The sequence below is a fragment of the Aythya fuligula genome, chromosome 2 (assembly GCF_009819795.1).
Source record: "Aythya fuligula isolate bAytFul2 chromosome 2, bAytFul2.pri, whole genome shotgun sequence".
NCBI lineage: Eukaryota > Metazoa > Chordata > Aves > Anseriformes > Anatidae > Aythya > Aythya fuligula.
Window position 1 is genome coordinate 101,825,242 of NC_045560.1, and position 18,564 is coordinate 101,843,805.

Here is an 18,564-nt window from a genome sequence, read left to right on the forward strand (position 1 = left end):
GGCTCAACTTAAGCCCATTCCCCCTCGTCCTGTCACCAGGCACGTGGGAGAACAGGCCAACCCCCACCTCGCTACAGCCTCCCTTGAGGTACCTAAAAAGAGCGATAAGGTCACCCCTGAGCCTCCTCTTCTCCAGGCTGAACAAGCCCAGCTCCCTCAGCCGCTCCTCGTAGGACTTGTTCTCCAGGCCCCTCACCAGCTTTGTCGCCCTTCTCTGCACCCGCTCAAGCACCTCCATGTCCTTCTTGTAGCGAGGGGCCCAAAACTGAACACAGTACTCGAGGTGCGGCCTCACCAGAGCTGAGTACAGGGAGACGATCACCTCCCTAGCCCTGCTGGTCACGCTGTTCCTGATACAAGCCAGGATGCCGTTGGCCTTCTTGGCCACCTGAGCACACTGCTGGCTCATATTCAGCCCACTATCCACCATCACTCCCAGGTCCTTCTCTGCCTGGCAGCTCTCCAACCATTCCTCTCCCAGCCTGTAGCTCTGCTTGGGGTTATTGCGCCCCAGGTGCAGGACCCGGCACTTGGCCTTGTTAAACTTCATGCAGTTGACCTCAGCCCATCGGTGCAGCCTATCCAGATCCTCCTGCAGAGCTTTCCTACCCTCAAGCAGATCGACACACGCACCTAACTTGGTGTCATCTGCGAACTTACTGAGGGTGCACTCAATGCCCTCGTCCAGATCATCGATGAAGATATTAAAGAGGACCGGCCCCAGCACCGAGCCCTGGGGGACGCCACTAGTGACTGGCCTCCAACTGGACTTGACTCCATTCACCACGACTCTTTGAGCCCGGCTATCCAGCCAGTTTCTAACCCAACGAAGCGTGCGCCAGTCCAAGCCTAGGGCAGCCAGTTTCTTGAGGAGAATGCTGTGGGAGATGGTGTCAAAAGCCTTGCTGAAGTCAAGGTAGACCACATCCACAGCCTTTCCCTCATCCACCCAGCGCGTCACTCTGTCATAGAAGGAGATCAGGTTCGTCAGGCATGACCTGCCTTTCATAAAGCCATGCTGACTGGGCCTGATCGCCTGCTTCCCCTGCAAGTGCTGCATGATGACTCTCAGGAGGATCTGCTCCATGAGCTTTCCTGGCACTGAGGTCAAACTGACAGGCCTGTAGTTTCCCGGGTCTGCCCTCCGGCCCTTCTTGTAGATGGGCGTCACGTTTGCTAGCCGCCAGTCGACTGGGACCTCCCCTGATAGCCAGGACTGTTGATAAATGATGGACAGTGGCTTGGCCAGCTCCTCTGCCAGTTCCCTCAGTACCCTTGGGTGGATCCCATCCGGCCCCATCGACTTGTGCACATCTAAGTGCCGTAGCAGGTCACCAACCAGTTCTTCATGGATGAAGAACTCAGGGGATAAGGGCTCAGGGGAGACCTTATTACCCTCTACAACTACCTGAAAGGAAGGTGTGGGGAGCTGGGGGTTGGCCTCTTCTCACAGGTAACTAGTGATAGGACTAGAGGGAATGGCCTCTCAAGTTGCACCAGGGGAAGTTTAGGTTGGAAATTAGGAGATGCTTCTTCTCAAAAAGAGTAGTCAGGGATTGGAACGGGTTGCCCAGGGACATGGTGGCATCACTGTCCCTGGGGTGCTTCAAGGAAAGGTTGGACCTGGCACTTAGGGACATGATAGTGGATGATATCACAGGATGGTTGGACCAGATGATCTTGGAGATCTTTTCCAACCTTAATGATTCTACGATTCTATGATAATCTGAGAACAACAATTTTTAGATGTTATTGGTGGAAGGATCCTATTTATATTCAACCTTATTAGGACTGATATAAAATTCTCTTTCCAAATAACAGCAACTGACTTTTGATAATAGTTTTGACAAAGCATCTGACATAGTAGGGTAAAACTATTGTAATTGATTCGGTTTCAAAAGCTTGAGATACAAAGAAAAAGGTAATAAATGTGGAAAGGTGGTACTTCTGGCTATAGGAATTGTTGTTTATGACATCAAAATTTTAATAAAAACACTTTTTCTGCTATATAAACCCTGTGAATTCATAAGTAAGTTTGCAGGACAATGATGTCCAGGGATGTGTTAATGTTTTTTAAGGAAAGTGCAAATTTGTTTTGTGTGTGTGTTTATATATTGGATTCTAATAGAAATGAGAAGCTCTCCCATGAGCTGTGGAGGACTTAAGGGAGATATTTGTGACAAGCTCTCTAATGTAGGCTGCTAGGCAACATCAATACTGTCTTAAGAACAGTTTTCCTTAAAACGCTTTTTGTAAACACATTGCTTTCATGAAGATGACACTGGTTTCCTGAGGAAGAGGGTTGCCTTTTCAGTGCCTCCTGAAGCAGTGGTTGGCTCTCATGTAGTGACTGAAGAAGGGCTTAGTGAGACTTACAAGAAAGTCCATGACACTACTTCAAGACAGAAGAGGCTGTCTGGGGCTTTTGTTGAGAGTGGTGCACACAGTTGTGTTGTCTACAATGCACATCTACTTTTGTTTTCTAAATTGAGCTAGGCCAATACAGTTGACAAACTGCAGGTAAACAGGAAAGAGCAGAACCAGTAAATATCAGCAGGGGCCAAACAGATGGAAGTGTGTGAAAAAGTAGCCCCCATGAGTGTCTAACAGTAAGAAATATGCTTCAGTACAAGCGATGGTGCCTCAGAGCTTCTTTGCAGTTGTGAATGCATGGTTTTGTCTGCAAATGACCAAGACCTGCTGGTAAGTTAACTCCTGTAGGGCTGCACTGTTTTTCTGGCGCACAGGGTCCTGTTTCTCTGCAGCTAGGAAGCAGCAGTTGCTGACAGGTCTCCACAGTTATGGTTAACCTAAGAAGGATTATTAGCTGAGAGGTGTGACTGTCTCCAGAACAAATTTCTACTGTGGTTCTCTTCCTTCAGCTCTCCAGTCTTTAGGTGTTACTGTCTCACTGTGCATTTTTGATACATCTAGCAGTCATGATCTTAGTGTGGAAGCAGTACAAAATGTTGACATAACTCAAGGCAGAATGCTTGTTCTTACTCCGTATCCTTCTGTCCTTATACAGCTTCTAAAGCAGAATGCCAGCAGGCAGCCAAGCTACTAAATTGTCCTTGATCTTTCCTTGAGTCCGTGTTAGTGCAGCTGAAACAGATCATCCGGAGCCACTGCCTCTTCATCTGTCACCTTATGGGTCACTGAAAAGCACTAACCATGCCACAAATCTGTTTTTATTTATTTTATTTATTTTTTTTATTTTTTTTTTGTTCTTGTTCTTTTAGTCTTCCTTACATAGTAGTAGTAGTCCTTCCCAAGGCCAGAAGATGAAGAAAAATTCTTCAAAGATTTGAACAGTTATTTTAGCAAGTTATGCAAAATATTTACCATGCACGGTGTAAAAGATGTCTTAACATTATACTACCATTAATGCTATGAAAACAAATAATTATATTCCTGTCATTTCTAAGTTGCCCTCCCATTACAAAATTACACTACATTTTTAGTGGAAACCATACTGTATTAGGACATGTATGTTAAACCTATTCTAAAGCTGTTCTCCAGTTCTAAAAGAGTACCATAATTGAATTATCTTTCTTTGATTAGTGTTTTTCTACTTACTGTTAATTCCTTGCAAAATTGGTTCAGATCAATATAATAAATGGAGAAAACAAAACAAAACAAAACAAAACAAACAAGCAAACAAAAAACCAGCACCACCACCACCAACAAAACAAACAAACAAAAACACATAAAACTCTACTTCTAATTTCCTAAATATTTGGGTTACTTATGGTTATTTGCAACAGCAGACTAATTTCTAAATGCAAATGTTGTATTTGAAAGATAAAGGTTATACACACATTTTTGTGTGTTATTGCACTAGTAAATCGAAAAGCTGAAATCATAAATAGAAAAAAACAAAAAGAACTGAGCATTGAAATTGAATTATTTCCAGGCTAGTGGTTATCATAAATAAAATAAATAAATGAGTTTAAATTTTCAGGGACTGTAAAGAAGCAAATCATATATATATATATGTTTCCATCCTAGCTTTTGAGATTTGGGAACTTTTTTTAACAGAGTTACTAGAATAACCTCCCCCAAAGCCTTTTTTTTTTTTTTTTTTTTTTTAAATCTGTTCAAGAAATAATACTTAAAACTCCTAAGGCTATTTCTACATCATTTTTTTTTGTGTGGTTTTCAGTCTAGAACATTCTTAAATGCCTTCTGCAAACTTCTTGTAAGACACGCTACTAGTCTGTTTGTAGTTAAACATATGAAGAACGTATCCAGCATGAGAGAGACTGTAGGAGTAAAAGGCTTTTTGTCCTACAACTGAACCAGCACATTGCAATAATAGTGGCCACTCCACTACTGGGACATGACACTCATGTTGTAAGCATTTCTAGTCCATGTTGGATCAAAAGCAAGTAGTTTAAATGACTGCTTAACCCAGGCTGTATTAGTTTGAGCTGAAGTTGACTGGAAACAGACAGAGTTCATGAAGTTACTCAAAGATACCAGTCGTATCTGATAAATGTATTTGACTCTTAGGTTTTCTGAATAGTTTTCACTTTATTTAAGACCTGTTCTCACTAAAATGAGGTAAATTAACACATTCTCAAATAACTTCAGAAATTTACTAGCTTTCCTTGCATAACTGAATTTGGATTTGTACAAGAGTTCCCCAGATACCTTCATTTGGGCCTAGAATCTAGGTTCATTATTTCTTTTCCCCTACTGTTTATTGAATTGGTGTAAAGGTTACCAATTTTTGTAATTGATAGGAAAGTTCATAAAAAGTTGTTTGACATGAAAGCTTTCATTAACAATTTACATCCTGATTATTGCGTTCAAAGTTCTTTATTACAAATGATTTAGAGATACTGACAATATTAATTTGTGGTGACTATCTGATCTTTCAAATAGGCAATTTGGAAATGATCCTATACTGAATACATATCATTATCTCTGAGATAAGAATAGCATGTTCTACTGCTAGTGGTTTTAAACCACTTAAGGTCAAACTGATTTACTTGAATAGGTTTCAGTAGTGGTTTAAGATTAATTTGGCCTAAAGTAGCTTCTACAAAAATGCACCCAAGCTGGTTTCTGTTGAATTGATACCATATGCATATCAATTCTGTTGCCCTTTTCTTGTTTTGATTATCTGGATTAGGAAACAAAGATTCTGTTTCTGTGATACTTACTTGGGGATGACTTTAGTGGTGACAGTTCTGGAAAATATTTGAGCTTGAAATCAAATTTGCTGATTTCCCCCTCTTTTTCTATTCTATCTTCATTTTAAAACCAATGGGTGAGTGAACTGAGTAACTTATTTTAGATCATTTAAAAATAACATTTTTTCTTCTTTGAGCTATATTTTCACTTATTAATTAGCTTTTGATTTTCCCTTCTTTGCATTTTTATTTAGATTTTTTTTTTTTAAGTGTTCAGTAATGTCATTTGTCTTTATTTGTGCTGGCTTACTTTAATTATTTAAAAGCTAAATTTTAATCCAAGTGTTAGAAGCCTCCAGTGGTTAGGCTTTTATCTAATAACTTGTTTTATGTTAATGGAGTAGTAGAGGAGAATTGCTTTTTGATTTCATTTAAATATTCTATTCTTGTTTGCACCCTGTTGTTCCTTTTGAGATATCCATAATTTAAATAATTGATTCAATGAAAAAGAAAAAGAAAAAAAAAAAACAACAACAACAAAAAACACAGCAGTGTAACACTTAACAGTCTATTCCAAAAAGGTCACATCCCAATTACTGTAATTTTGCATAAAATGAAACAAGAAAGCCTGTCCCTTTCACTCCCAGGAAAAAAATGTTAGGATAATGTGATTTATTTTATTTATTTATTTTTTCCCAATCAATAAATGTTTCAGTGAATGAAACTTGCAGCACTAAAATTGAAAAACATTTTCCTGCTCTTTCAAATTGCACAAACAAACAAACAAAAAACACACATTGATCAGATTTGGATTTTAGGGGTGGAAGAAGGGATGGTCAGTACAAGAGAAGTAGAATGAAGTGGAGTAGTTTATCTACTTTTCCCACCGAAATGATGATGATGATTTTTTTTTTTTTTTTGTCAGCAACATCAGTTATATATATATGTATATACATGCATGCACTTATGTATACATATCATTATTATAGCTGCTTTTTGCTTTTTTTAATTTATCCTTATTTGCATTTTTATTTTCAGTTTTCCAGAATATTTTTAATATGGTTTTAAAGTCAGTGTCTACCCAGTTCTGTTGCCTGAGACATAGAAAGTACCTACATGTTTTGTAAATTTTATTTTACATCCTTCATGCCATTCAAGTCTAAACATACTGGGCATTTCCATCGGGAGATAACAGAACAAGCTCTGAGCCAAGTTACTTCAGTATCAAAAGTAGTCTAAGCATTCCAGTGTGGCTTTCTGCTTGGGTTTATTAGCCTGATACCTATTTAAGTACGTTGCTCAGTTAAAGCACTGTGCCAATGCAACTAGACTATTTTCAGCACGCAAAACCATTTTAAACATCTCTGTACAGTGCAGGATTATGGATGGCATTGAACATGATCTGTGCTGATCTCTACGTCACAGTACCCTCGACAGTACCCTCTCTATGTCCATGTACCCTCCACAGTACCCAAGACATTTATATCTTAAAGCCCACAGTGTTCTTACCTGGTCTGGAAATCCTACCATGTAGGAAGTTGAATTTTTTCATCTTTCAGTTTGGCTCAATGATAGTGCATGGAATTTATCTGCATCCTGAAAGTCTCCCAAGAAAATTACTTGTAGCCTTTCTGACTACAGCATCCTCTATTTCCTCTCTCTTTTTAGAAACTTGAAAAAACAACCAACCAAACAAACAAAAAAACAACTAATTAATGCACAGACCTATTTGCTTTGCAAATAAGATAATATAGATAATATAAGATAATATAAGATATTTGATAAATAGATTCATCAGAGATAGCTAGGTAAAATATAGTTACAGAAAAACTCCTTCTATAGTTTTAGGCAAGCTAGGGATAATCTAAAAATCTAATTAGAGTCCTTCTCTTTGTCTGACCTGTTCTGCTTGCTTGCCTTTGAATGCTGATTAAAAGTCAGTCTTCTTGATTGTCATATGTCCTACCTGCATTTGACTCTGCTCCCAGGATCTGTGACATTAGCAAGTAACAGTGAGTGAGAATATTTTGTGGACTTTTGAACTACAGATTGCACAGAAATATAATATCCTGCTAGAGATCATGGAAAAGATCCTCCTGGAAACAAAGTCAAGGTAGATGCAAGACAAAGAGGTGATCTGGGACAGTCAGCATGGCTCAGCACCACACAACTGCTAGCTTACTCTCCCCAGGCATGATGGGGGAGAGAATCAGAAAGGTAAAAGTGCAAGAACTCATGGGTTGAGATAAAGACAGGTTACCAGATAAAGCAAAAGCTGCACAATCAAGCAAAGTGAAACAAAGAATTAATTCACTACTTCCCAGGTGTTCAGCCACTCCCCAGGAAAGTAGAGCCTTTGACACATAATGGTTTCTTGGAAAGACAAACACCGTCACTTCCACCCTTCTCCCCTTCCTCCTTCTTTATCTTAGCTTTTATTGCTGAACGGTGTGTCATATGGTATGGGACAGCCATACCATATGTCTTTCATCAGCCTGGACCAGCTATCCTGGATGCGTCCCATCCCAGCTCCTGTTTCACCCTCAGTCTCCTCACTGGCAGGGAAGTGTGAGGAGCAGAAAGGCCCTTGTCTGTAAGCAGCACTACTGTGCAACAAGTAAAACATCAGTGTGTTATCAACACTATTTTCATCAAAAATTCAAACTACAACATTGTCTGAACCTCTGTGGAGAAAATTAACTCTGTTTCAGTCAAAACTATTACATATGGTGGTGATGGTTTCAACACAGCATGCCACAGTTCGAAAACTATGTCTTAGTTAAGCTTTCTTTGACCCTGATCATAACAGAACTTCTGAAAGTTATCTGGAAACATCTGATAACTTATATGCCTTCTAATTGCTTTATAAAGGCTTTGTTCTGGTCTGACTGTGGTCTCCTTTAAATGCTTACTTACACTTGTCTCATTTTCATTTTTTTTTTAGCTTCCCCTTCTCACTTCACTGAATCTCGCCACTGTTCATATCTGAAAGAGAAATAAGGAGAAATTTGTAGATTTAACAGCTTCTAGCATAGCTCATTGAATATTAAGATTCTTATGAAGACAATAAATAAATTTCTAATTTATGTATAACTTCTGTTTTAAATCAAAAGATTTCAGTGGTTTATCCAACCAACTATTTCTGGTCATTTTAAGTTCACTCTTTCCATTAATCCTATTCTATAGTACCAATATATTTCCTCTGAAAAGATTACTTAAAGTATGAAAAAATAAAAATGAAAATCTGACAATAATGTATGTCAAGAAATGTTACAGAAACCATTGAGAAAACACTCATTTACCCTACCTGTGCCTCACTAAACTTGTTTAACATGGACTTTCCATTTGTTTCTTTATTTGTGAAATCACATCAGTGACAAAGGAAGAAGAATGTGAAAGATGTTTTTTGGTTAATAATTCTCAGACTGGAAAAGAAATTTTTCATTCACAAAGAAAAAAAAACAATTGAATAAACTGTAGTGTTGAACATACTTCCCATTCTGAACTACGCATTTTTGGAAAGTGTTTTGCTCTTAACCTAAAGCCAATGGGTAAATAGAAGTAGCTTTGCATACAGAGACATCATGCCCCCTTCATGCCCCCCTTTTTTTTCCTTAATTCACATTTTCCGTGTTCAGAGTTTAGTTTACCTGCATTGCTTTATTTCCTCTGCCTGTCCCTAGATCTTGGAAATTGTTATGGTATGCTTGATTTTAGTCTTGATATCACTTAATGTGCTGCAACAATAAACCTTTTTTGCAGTCTTTGAGTGAAAAAACATGCCACAAACTGATAGTGCTAGGAATAAAACTGAAAGGAAAATGACACTTAAAGGATGTTAAAATGAAGTACATGAATGAGTCTTCTCTATATTGAGAGTGATTCTGTAGAGAGTATGGTTTACACTTAATTCAGGTAATTGAGTTCCCAAGAATTGCTTTCTGTCATGATGAGTATATTTGGTCAAACTTTCTAGTATAAAAGATATTAAAACAAAGCTTTGTTAACCACTTCCTAAGGTTTTCTCACTTTTTAAATTCCCACCTGCACAAGTTATTATTGTTTTTCCTGAATAACAATTAGAATTTTTTAATTTCCTCCTTTATGTTCTATAATTATTTTTTTTAATCACAAATTTTGAAACTTTTATTTATTTATTTATTTTCCAGAAGACAGCCTTTGGCTTTGGAAAGAAAAAAAAACAAGCATTTGATGTTAGTGATAAAGTTTATTTTGTCTTAGGTACTTTTTTTATAATCCCGAAACATTCATTTACTTCTTTCCTTTTCCTTTTTTTTTTTTAATCCTCTGCTGCTAATCATTTGCTCTTGGTGAGATAGGAAATTATCATTCCTTCTTTCATTCTTGAATCCTTCAAAAGACTTTTTTTGGCAAGTATAAGAAAGAATGTCAACTGCAACTGCATTACTTAAATTTCATATAGACCATGTATTAAAAGTCAGCTTTTTTTTTTTTTTTTTTTTTTTTTTTTAAGATGCTAGAAGAATTGAACCAATTTAAAGAAACCAAAAAGGAAACAACAAAAATGATACACACTTGAAATTTCACTATGTGAAATTTTATAATGAAAACCAAAACCAACAACAAAATATTCTTAATGGAAAAAAAAAATCTGAAACTACAACAAAATGTCATTATTTCATGACTTGAGTGCTCTTCAGTATAGCAACCCACAACTTCTTTTGCTTAGAAGGGTAGTGTATGCTTCTCACCTTCAAAAATGAGCTTACTGATACTTAAATAAATTGGTAATTTTCTGAAGAATTGTTATCTTAATTGTTAGTCTTAAATTGTTATCTTATTTTGGAAATTATTTCAAAATTTATGTTCAATAGTTAATATTAAAATGATATCACATGATTTTACGGTGACAGTTACATCAGTTTTGATGGAAAACAAACTACTAGGAAGTCTTTATTAAAAAAAAAAAAACCAAACAAAAACAAAGAACAAATACTTATACATGAATAAATGGCAGAAGTAAAATTGTACTCTTTCATAGTCAAGAAAGTACTTAAAAACTTGCTGCAGATATGATAGAAAAATAGAAAAGATTATTTTATTTATTTATTTATTTTGTCAAATTTGTAACTTCAAAACCTCTCAGTTCACCAGCATTTACATTCACTAGCCATAGGAGCTCTTAAAGAGACAGGATTCATTCTTTCTTAAACATCATTAAAATGTAATGCTAGTTCCATTCCTAGTCTTTAATTTTAGTTAATTGAATTAATGGAAGACTATTGGGGATGCACAGGGCTAGAGAAACCATGTGGACACTTTTTTCTTCTCAGAAAAACATTTCTTCATAACAACTATTAATGCTGGTAAGACTTGGCTGTATTGTCATAATATCTGGCTTTCTGAAATATATTCAGTAACCTGAGACTACTTTCTGGTCTGCATTTAAGACATGAAGGGTCCAGTACTGCTGAACTGAAAAAACAACAGAAATTCTGCTATGGAACAAAATTTCCTGTTTTGCCTTTTGTTATGGAAATTCTTAATTATGCTAGCTATTGAATTCCTTAGTTTTGGGGTCTGTATTATTAACACGATTAAATTGGTATGAGTATCAAGTGCATTCATGTGCTATTTTGCAGTAATGCAGAAGGTTGTGCATGTCTCTATTGCTATCATGGGGGCCTTTGCTTTGTTTTTGCTTATGAAATCCTGCTGCAGATGGTTAGGGACAAAAGATATTCTGTAACCTCCACATCTAGCTATCTTTAGAAACACTTTCTGGAATCAAGAAAAAAAACTAACTACATTGTTATAAAATGTATAGACAGATATTTGATGTCACAAAATTATGATGCACTGCAACCATGTGCATTGTAGGGGTTATATTTTCCCCACAAGCATGAAGCATATTGCTTATGTAAGAGTTAAAAAAAATTCCCACAGTGCAAATGCAGGTGAGCTACCAGGTAGAATTCATCCTTCTACAAAAATAATGTGGTTTTGCTGTTGTTTTTGTTTGCTTGTTTGTTTTGTTGTTTTGTTGTTGTTGTTGTTTTTTCAGTTGCTTGCCTTTTTCAGTCATGCCTCTTAGGATGCACTACATTGTGCATCTATGTTCCCAAACAGTTTCACATATTTATGCACTGTAAATGGTGTTATTATCAGGGAGGACAGAATCATAGGATGCAATATTTCTTCATTCTTATGGTGGGTGATTAGCCTTTTTCTAAAAGACTGGGTAGACGGAACAGTAATACCTCATCTATATATTTTACATTCAGCTATACTTTTTGCATATTTTACATATGTTTACCTGAACATAGGAGATAGAATATACCATTCAGTGTCTTGTTCATAATTAATTGTAAAAATGTTTTTTTGCAACATTGTTGTTTTATGACCATTTGTAATCTGAAAGAAAATATCAAACTACATTCCAGAATCCTCTGTTACGGAGTCTGTAAGGAACACAAATTTCCGTGAGATTATTTCTATTTCTAAATAGAAAATGGCACTTTCAATGAAAGTAAATATCACTTTTGTCCTCTAATAACATTGGGTGTTCAGCACACTTAGCTCTTTGCCATCTATGATTCAGCAGGACCTGCAGTATCATGATGAATGGGTGAAGCACTGTTCTCTCTTTTGTTCATATGTCTTGTTGATTGTATTGAAGTTCAGTTACCACAGTCAAGGTCCAGATACATAATATGCTAGCATACAGCTGAACATACAGCTGCGATGATGAATAGTGGGTTTTTACTTCCCTTAACAAGACAAATGAGTGAAATCTTCCTGGCTTGTACCTATTAATTGATGTTTATTGATCCAATACAAAAGACTACATTGCATGTGGTCTTTTCAACAATGGTGTAATTTGTCTTATTTTTCAGAAAAGTGATACAGCAAACTCTTACAATGCAGAGGGATGACTGGCCAGGAGTGGACTATAAGGGAGCTGCAAGGGCCATGTTAATATTGATATATGAATGTAATGATATCCACACTCTGTGGGGACCATGTTCTTGGGTTTAATTAAAATAAATCTGAATAGTAATAATTCTCTTCTGATTAGATTGAAATTACTTTTGTTAATCAGAATAGTCCAAAATAATGAAAGCATTGTTGATGATGACCATATGAGAGAGTCACTCTACTGTGCATTTTTTGGAACATTTTTACATGAGATTTATAATATATACATATATATAGATAGATAGAGATATAGATAGATAGAGATATAGATGATATAGATGATAGATAGATAGACAGCTATAGATATAGATATAGATATAGATATAGATATAGATATAGATAGATAGATATCGATGATATAGATATTTTTCCCCACTGCTTAAATCTTAGGTGTTTAAACTGAGGAGCTTCATTCATGACTGCAGCATCTTCACATCCATCCTTCTCCTCTCCTCCTCCTTCCCTGAGTCAATGAATCTTGTGCTCTTTTCTGCACAGTTGCTCAGTTTCCACAGAGGCAATGGAGCATGGCTTTTACTCAAATTAGTCTCGACAGTTAGGGAGCTACTGTGAGAGGCATGAACCATCTCAGGTGAAAAAGAATTTGAAACAGCTGCTTACATCTGGGATAAATGTTCCAACAAGTAGATCCAATCTTGCACGTTTTCATGAGTTACATGCAGAAGAGGAAAATATTTGAAAAGTTTGCTAAGAAAGATTTGAATCTCAAAAGATGTTATAAAACCATCAAGTCATTCTGTATCTGTGTAAATAATAAATAAAAGTTTTTTTTTTTTTAATTGTCATTTGTCTTTTTTTTTTTTTCTTTACCCTTTGCTTTACATTTCATTAAAGAAGGGGAAAACTTTTTTAACAACTTTTTTTTTTTTTTTTTTTTTTTTTTTAAGTTATCCCTATTTTGTTTGGCATACCTTATTGTTTCATAACATTTTCGTCAGTGGTTACAAGACCAAACTGAACTTGAAATGTCTGTAAATACTTAGGCAGGAACATTGAAAATAAACAAACTCTTTTACTGGTTTTGTTCCTGAAACTGTGTTTTTGTTGTTGTTGTTGTTTTGTTTTGTTTTCAAGTGGTTAAAATGCCTTCTTTCATAAGAGCATTAAAAATATGAAATGAAACAATTTCTAGGGAGTTTCAAAATTGTAACTAGCTAAAATAAGAACTGGAAAGTAATCTGTGTAAGGACTGCAGGATGATGACTTAGAATTGTTTTCTATCATTACTGATTCTGGAAGAAAATTTTGTTCTTATTTTGTTTTTCTTTTGCGTGTTGGCCCTAATCCTAACCCTAATCCCATTGGAGTGTAAAATACTCTCCACTTAGTTCTTACAGTTACTCAGTTTGTATTTGAATTTTCCTGATCTTTTCCAAAAGATAGAGGCTTATACCTCATTCACCTTTGTATACCATAATATATTTTTAATTATTTCTAACCACATAACATAGTGGTTAGAAATGAAGTTTTCATCAAGTTAGTTTCCAGTCAGAGCTATGTAAAAACAGTAACTATGCCATTTCTAGAATTTCTGGTTTCAATAGTAAGTAAAGATTTGATTCAGTCAAATGCACGTACAAAGTCATTACCATACTGGAAATTTGAGTGTCTAATTATAATCCCTTTGAAGTTAATTAGGCTTAGTAAAAATTTCAGTTCAAAACTGCTGCAAAAAATGTTGCTTCTCTAAAAGGTTTATTTTATAAAATGCTGTTCATTTTATAAATTGAATTGAAGATGATAGATTCCATTAAATCTCATTAATAGTTGCTCGTAGGCTACTTTAAGAATTCTGACTTTTTTTTTTTTCTATGATAACAGAGAAATAATAACTTTGAAATAATACTTTATTCATTTGAAAATATTATTATTATTATTATTATTAGTTTCCTGTTGTATTTTTCTAATACTTTTAGTGAAGGTTAATAGTCAATCTCTATAAAAAGTTGTATTTCATTTGATGTTTGAGGATGTTTTTAAAATTCTAGATAATGATTTATAGAGACTGAAACCTATATATATATATTAATATATATACACATTAAAATGAAACCTATATAAATATAATATATATATATTTGGAAGCAAATTTACAGCAATAAAAATGGATCATGCTCTTCAAACCCTTAGAATAGTCTGGAAAATTTTATATTGGATACAAATTTTGTGTGAAGGTGAGAATTCTGAAGCCACAATGAATCTCTCAGTGCTTATGAAAGTGTTCAATGTTAGTATTAGATTCTGCCATTCTCAGACAAAATCTTTTCTGAATAATGCTTAAATAACTGGAAATAATTCTGGAAATTTCTATGGTGGTTTTTTTTTTTTTTTTTTGGTTGGTTGGTTCAGTTTCACCTGTGGTGGATGGGTGAGTCATTCTGGAAATCCATTATGCTGAATGGACTTGTTTTGATGTTTTTCAAAAGCTGTTTCCAATTTGTATGTCAGTTCAGTCAATTTACACAATTGAGCATTCTCAGCTTGGTATTCTCTCTTTATGATTCAGCTCAGTTGTTAATGCATGGAAGGGAAGGGAAGGGAAGGGAAGGGAAGGGAAGGGAAGGGAAGGGAAGGGAAGGGAAGGGAAGGGAAGGGAAGGGAAGGGAAGGGAAGGGAAGGGAAGGGAAGGGAAGGGAAGGGAAGGGAAGGGAAGGGAAGGGAAGGGAAGGGAAGGGAAGGGAAGGGAAGGGAAGGGAAGGGAAGGGAAGATCCATGACATATGTGTGGGAAAGAGGGTTCTTTTTTTTTTTTCTCTGAGATTTAGAGCAAGGATTTGAATTGCAATACACATCTCTCATCCACTGAACATGGAGTCTGTGGAGACTATCAGGTTTTGCAAATTGCTAATAAACAATTTGTTTTTTCATTAGTTTGCCCTGAAACCCGGAGACAAGTCTGTACATTATGGTCTCATGGAACAGAAATGATAGATGCTGACAGACTAAATTAGTACTTTTATTTATTTATTTATTATTTGTGCTGAAAAGGTTGTGGAATCATTTAAATTGTTACAGAAATGGACACCATCAGGAATGACTTAAGAGAAGCCACCCTGAACGTAGAAAATGGAAATACATGTATATAGAACATAAAAATAGAGCTCTGATACTTTTTGTATGTTTGAAATCAGAAGGGTTGTGATGAAGGGTGGAATGGAGGGTGTTGAACCCTTCTATTAATGTGAATGAAGTAAAATTACATGAAATACCCGATAATGTCATGTTACAATATGCCGAAACAAACTGTTTTAATGATTGTTTCCTTTTATGGAAAGGAACATTTATACTCAGTCAGGATGTTGTCCTTGCATGTAATGCAGTGTAATACTCAATTGCCTTTGTGGGTCTCCAGAAATCTGAAGAAGAAGGTAGAATAAAGGACACTGCACAATTTACTTAGCTGCCATCTAATTCCTGCCTAGGGTAATTAGACACAGCAAGTGGGTCTGTAGCATCTATTGAAACTGTTCCAAAATTAGCCTGAAGATTTTTTTTTCTATATCTTGAATTTTCTTCAAATCTTGAATTTCCTATTGAAATAAATTAATTTCAGTTATTTATATATTTTATTATATAAAATTATTATTTTATATAAATAATATATTTATATTAGTTTATATTATTATTTTCAGTTATTTATATATTTTTCTTCTGTCTCAAAATAAGATTTTTTCTTAATTACATTAATTTTAAAACTATTACATTTCTTACTATGCTTTATAGTTTTGTTTGTTTGTTTGTTTGCTTGTTTGTTTGTTTTTAGACAATGAAGAGGATGTAACTGAAAAGAAGTGTGCAACATTAGAGGATAATGGTATATATAATTCTGTATGATTCCCCTTTCCCCATCTGGGATTTAACTTTATAACTTTATCCTGCCATTTCAGAAATCAGCAATGTCACATTTAATCTAGCTAAAAAAAAAAATAAAGTTTATCATCAGTTAATGTCACCCTACCTCTTCACCCTGGGGAAAAAAAAAAAAAAAAAAGGTTCAGCAACCATCATTAACAATGAAGTATGTGGTAAATATCCACTCTAAAAGTTGCACACCTATCTGAGACACCCATATATTCTGGCTTCTCCATATAGACACATAAAGCAAAGAATTTTGAGTGGAAACAACATAGCAGAATTCAGAAGAACCTTGTGGTGATGGTATGAAATAGAGACTTTACTACAAAAGTGATTTTTTTTTTTTTTTTTTTTTTTTTTTCCAGCCGCACAAATATAACATCAACAAAAACAAACGCAATCAAAACAACCACATGCACTCTGGTACGACTATTCTCAGTTTAATATATGTCATATTACTTGTTACATCACATACAGCATAAAATCGTCCTTGGAGCTATAGAGGGCAAGATATATTAGCAGCAGATGTACGCTGCTGCTTCTGTTTCACACACTAGCTATAGTGTGATATAGTGTTATAGAAAAAATAAGCAAAGAATGCTGACTCTGCTTACCCTTTTTGGGTTAGTGCTGAGATTACTGGAATAACTCAGGCTGGTGCTGGTTTAGGCTTGTGGAAAGATGATTGGTGCAATCATGCACTATTCTAACTGTTGCTAATAGTTATCTTTGAGTTGCACATTGCCTTTTATTCTTTTCTGAAAGAAGAATGCAGCAGAAGCTTCAGGTAGCTGAAAGAGGTGCACAGAATAATAGATATTAATGTGAAAAATGGCTCTGCTACACAGCAAATCTAACTAGGAAGGATGAAAATGATGCTAAGGACTTTTGAATCTAAATATTTTCAAGTTGTATGTTTCAGGAATAAAGAAATAAGTCAATTCTTAACCTAACGTCTCGTGTTTGTACAAATCTTTTAATTTGCATTAACTGTTTTCTGCCTCCATATATCCTTATTGCTCAATTTAATGCTATTTTCACATTACTCAGTGTCAGAATTCTGTTTACATCCTTCTTAACCTCCTTAAATTCTTTCAGATTAGTACATATTCTATATGTACAAGTGAATTCTGTATGAAGGACATACTTCTGTATGTCTATTTGAACATGAAATTTCATTATATTGTTTTGAAGAAGAAAGGTAGGCATTGAGGTGATGATTTCTTTCTTGGCTTCACTTCCATACCTCATCTGCATAACCCAGTGTGAGAATGTTCTAATTACAAAAAATTTTCTTGTCAAACCAAGACAGTATGAGTGGAATAAAACTTACTGCCTCTTCTACAATGGGTGGTATAGTACCATGTGTTTATTTTGTGGATTCTTTATGCTTTAGGGTGGGTTACAAGAAACTTGAGTTGATAAGTGCCATGGATATCTAGTGCCTTTTTTTGAAGTTATCAATAAAGGAGAAATAACACCATACATCAAACAATATAACAGTTGTGTCATATTCACAACCCAGTAGGTCAGATGGCTCTTCTGAGATTTGCAGAACTAGATGATTTATATTATCTAAGAATCTATCTTCCGTCTTGATTTCATTTATTTTGACAGCATTTTGATAAAATTCTTGCATGGATGGGAATGTAGGTAGACCTGGATTATATGCATACATCTGTGTTATTGTTTTTATTTAAAAAAAAGTGCATAAAAATGTATTTGGCTGTTGAGAACAAGAGAAAATAAAGGTATTTTTTCCAATGACTCTTTGACTATGAAAAAAAAATATGCTAAGAATACTAACGCATTAAAAAAACAGCTTGCCTCAAAGTTCTCTTAACATGTTAGTACCATTGCTTTCAAAGTTGGCACACAGCCATGACAATTATTGCAATTCTTCAGTCACACTTCCACAGGATAATAATTAATCATCCTGAAATGCCTTAACTCAATGGCATTTTTATGGGGCAACTAGAACCAGTAGTATGTCACAGAAGACCTATTGGTGGAGTATCTACCAGGAATCAGATTTGTGAAAGAGGCTTTTGTTTATATCGAATCCTGTGATTCATATTAATGTTATCCCGATCAACTCTTTTCTAAAATAATCTCTGTTTACTCTTGCCCTAGACCATTTTCTAAAATGCCTAGTCAGTGTAAAACAGGCATTCATAATTCAAAATAAATAAATAAATAAAAAAATAAATCCCCTATAGTCTGGGATATCAGTCAATAATCATTGGCGGCTTATTTCTAAATACAGAAATTTCAAGAATACCTCTTTTAACTATTTTGAAAACCTTCCAAGTCTTCAGTAGTAAGTTCTGTCCAATTATAATTGCATTGATTCCAATGTTTCAATCAGTATCAAGATATATTGGACCTCACAGTAGATATTAACCTAGGGTTTGCTTAGTCAAAGTGTACCTTTTAGCCCAGTGAATCATAATACTTAAACAGGACTTTGCCTCTATAGAGTCCTGAGAAAATTTATGAGCATTTATGGTTAGAGGAATAGAAAAATCCTCTTCTTACTAACTGAATCTGATCTTGGAAGACCTAAAAGAGAGAAAAGTGAATAGAGT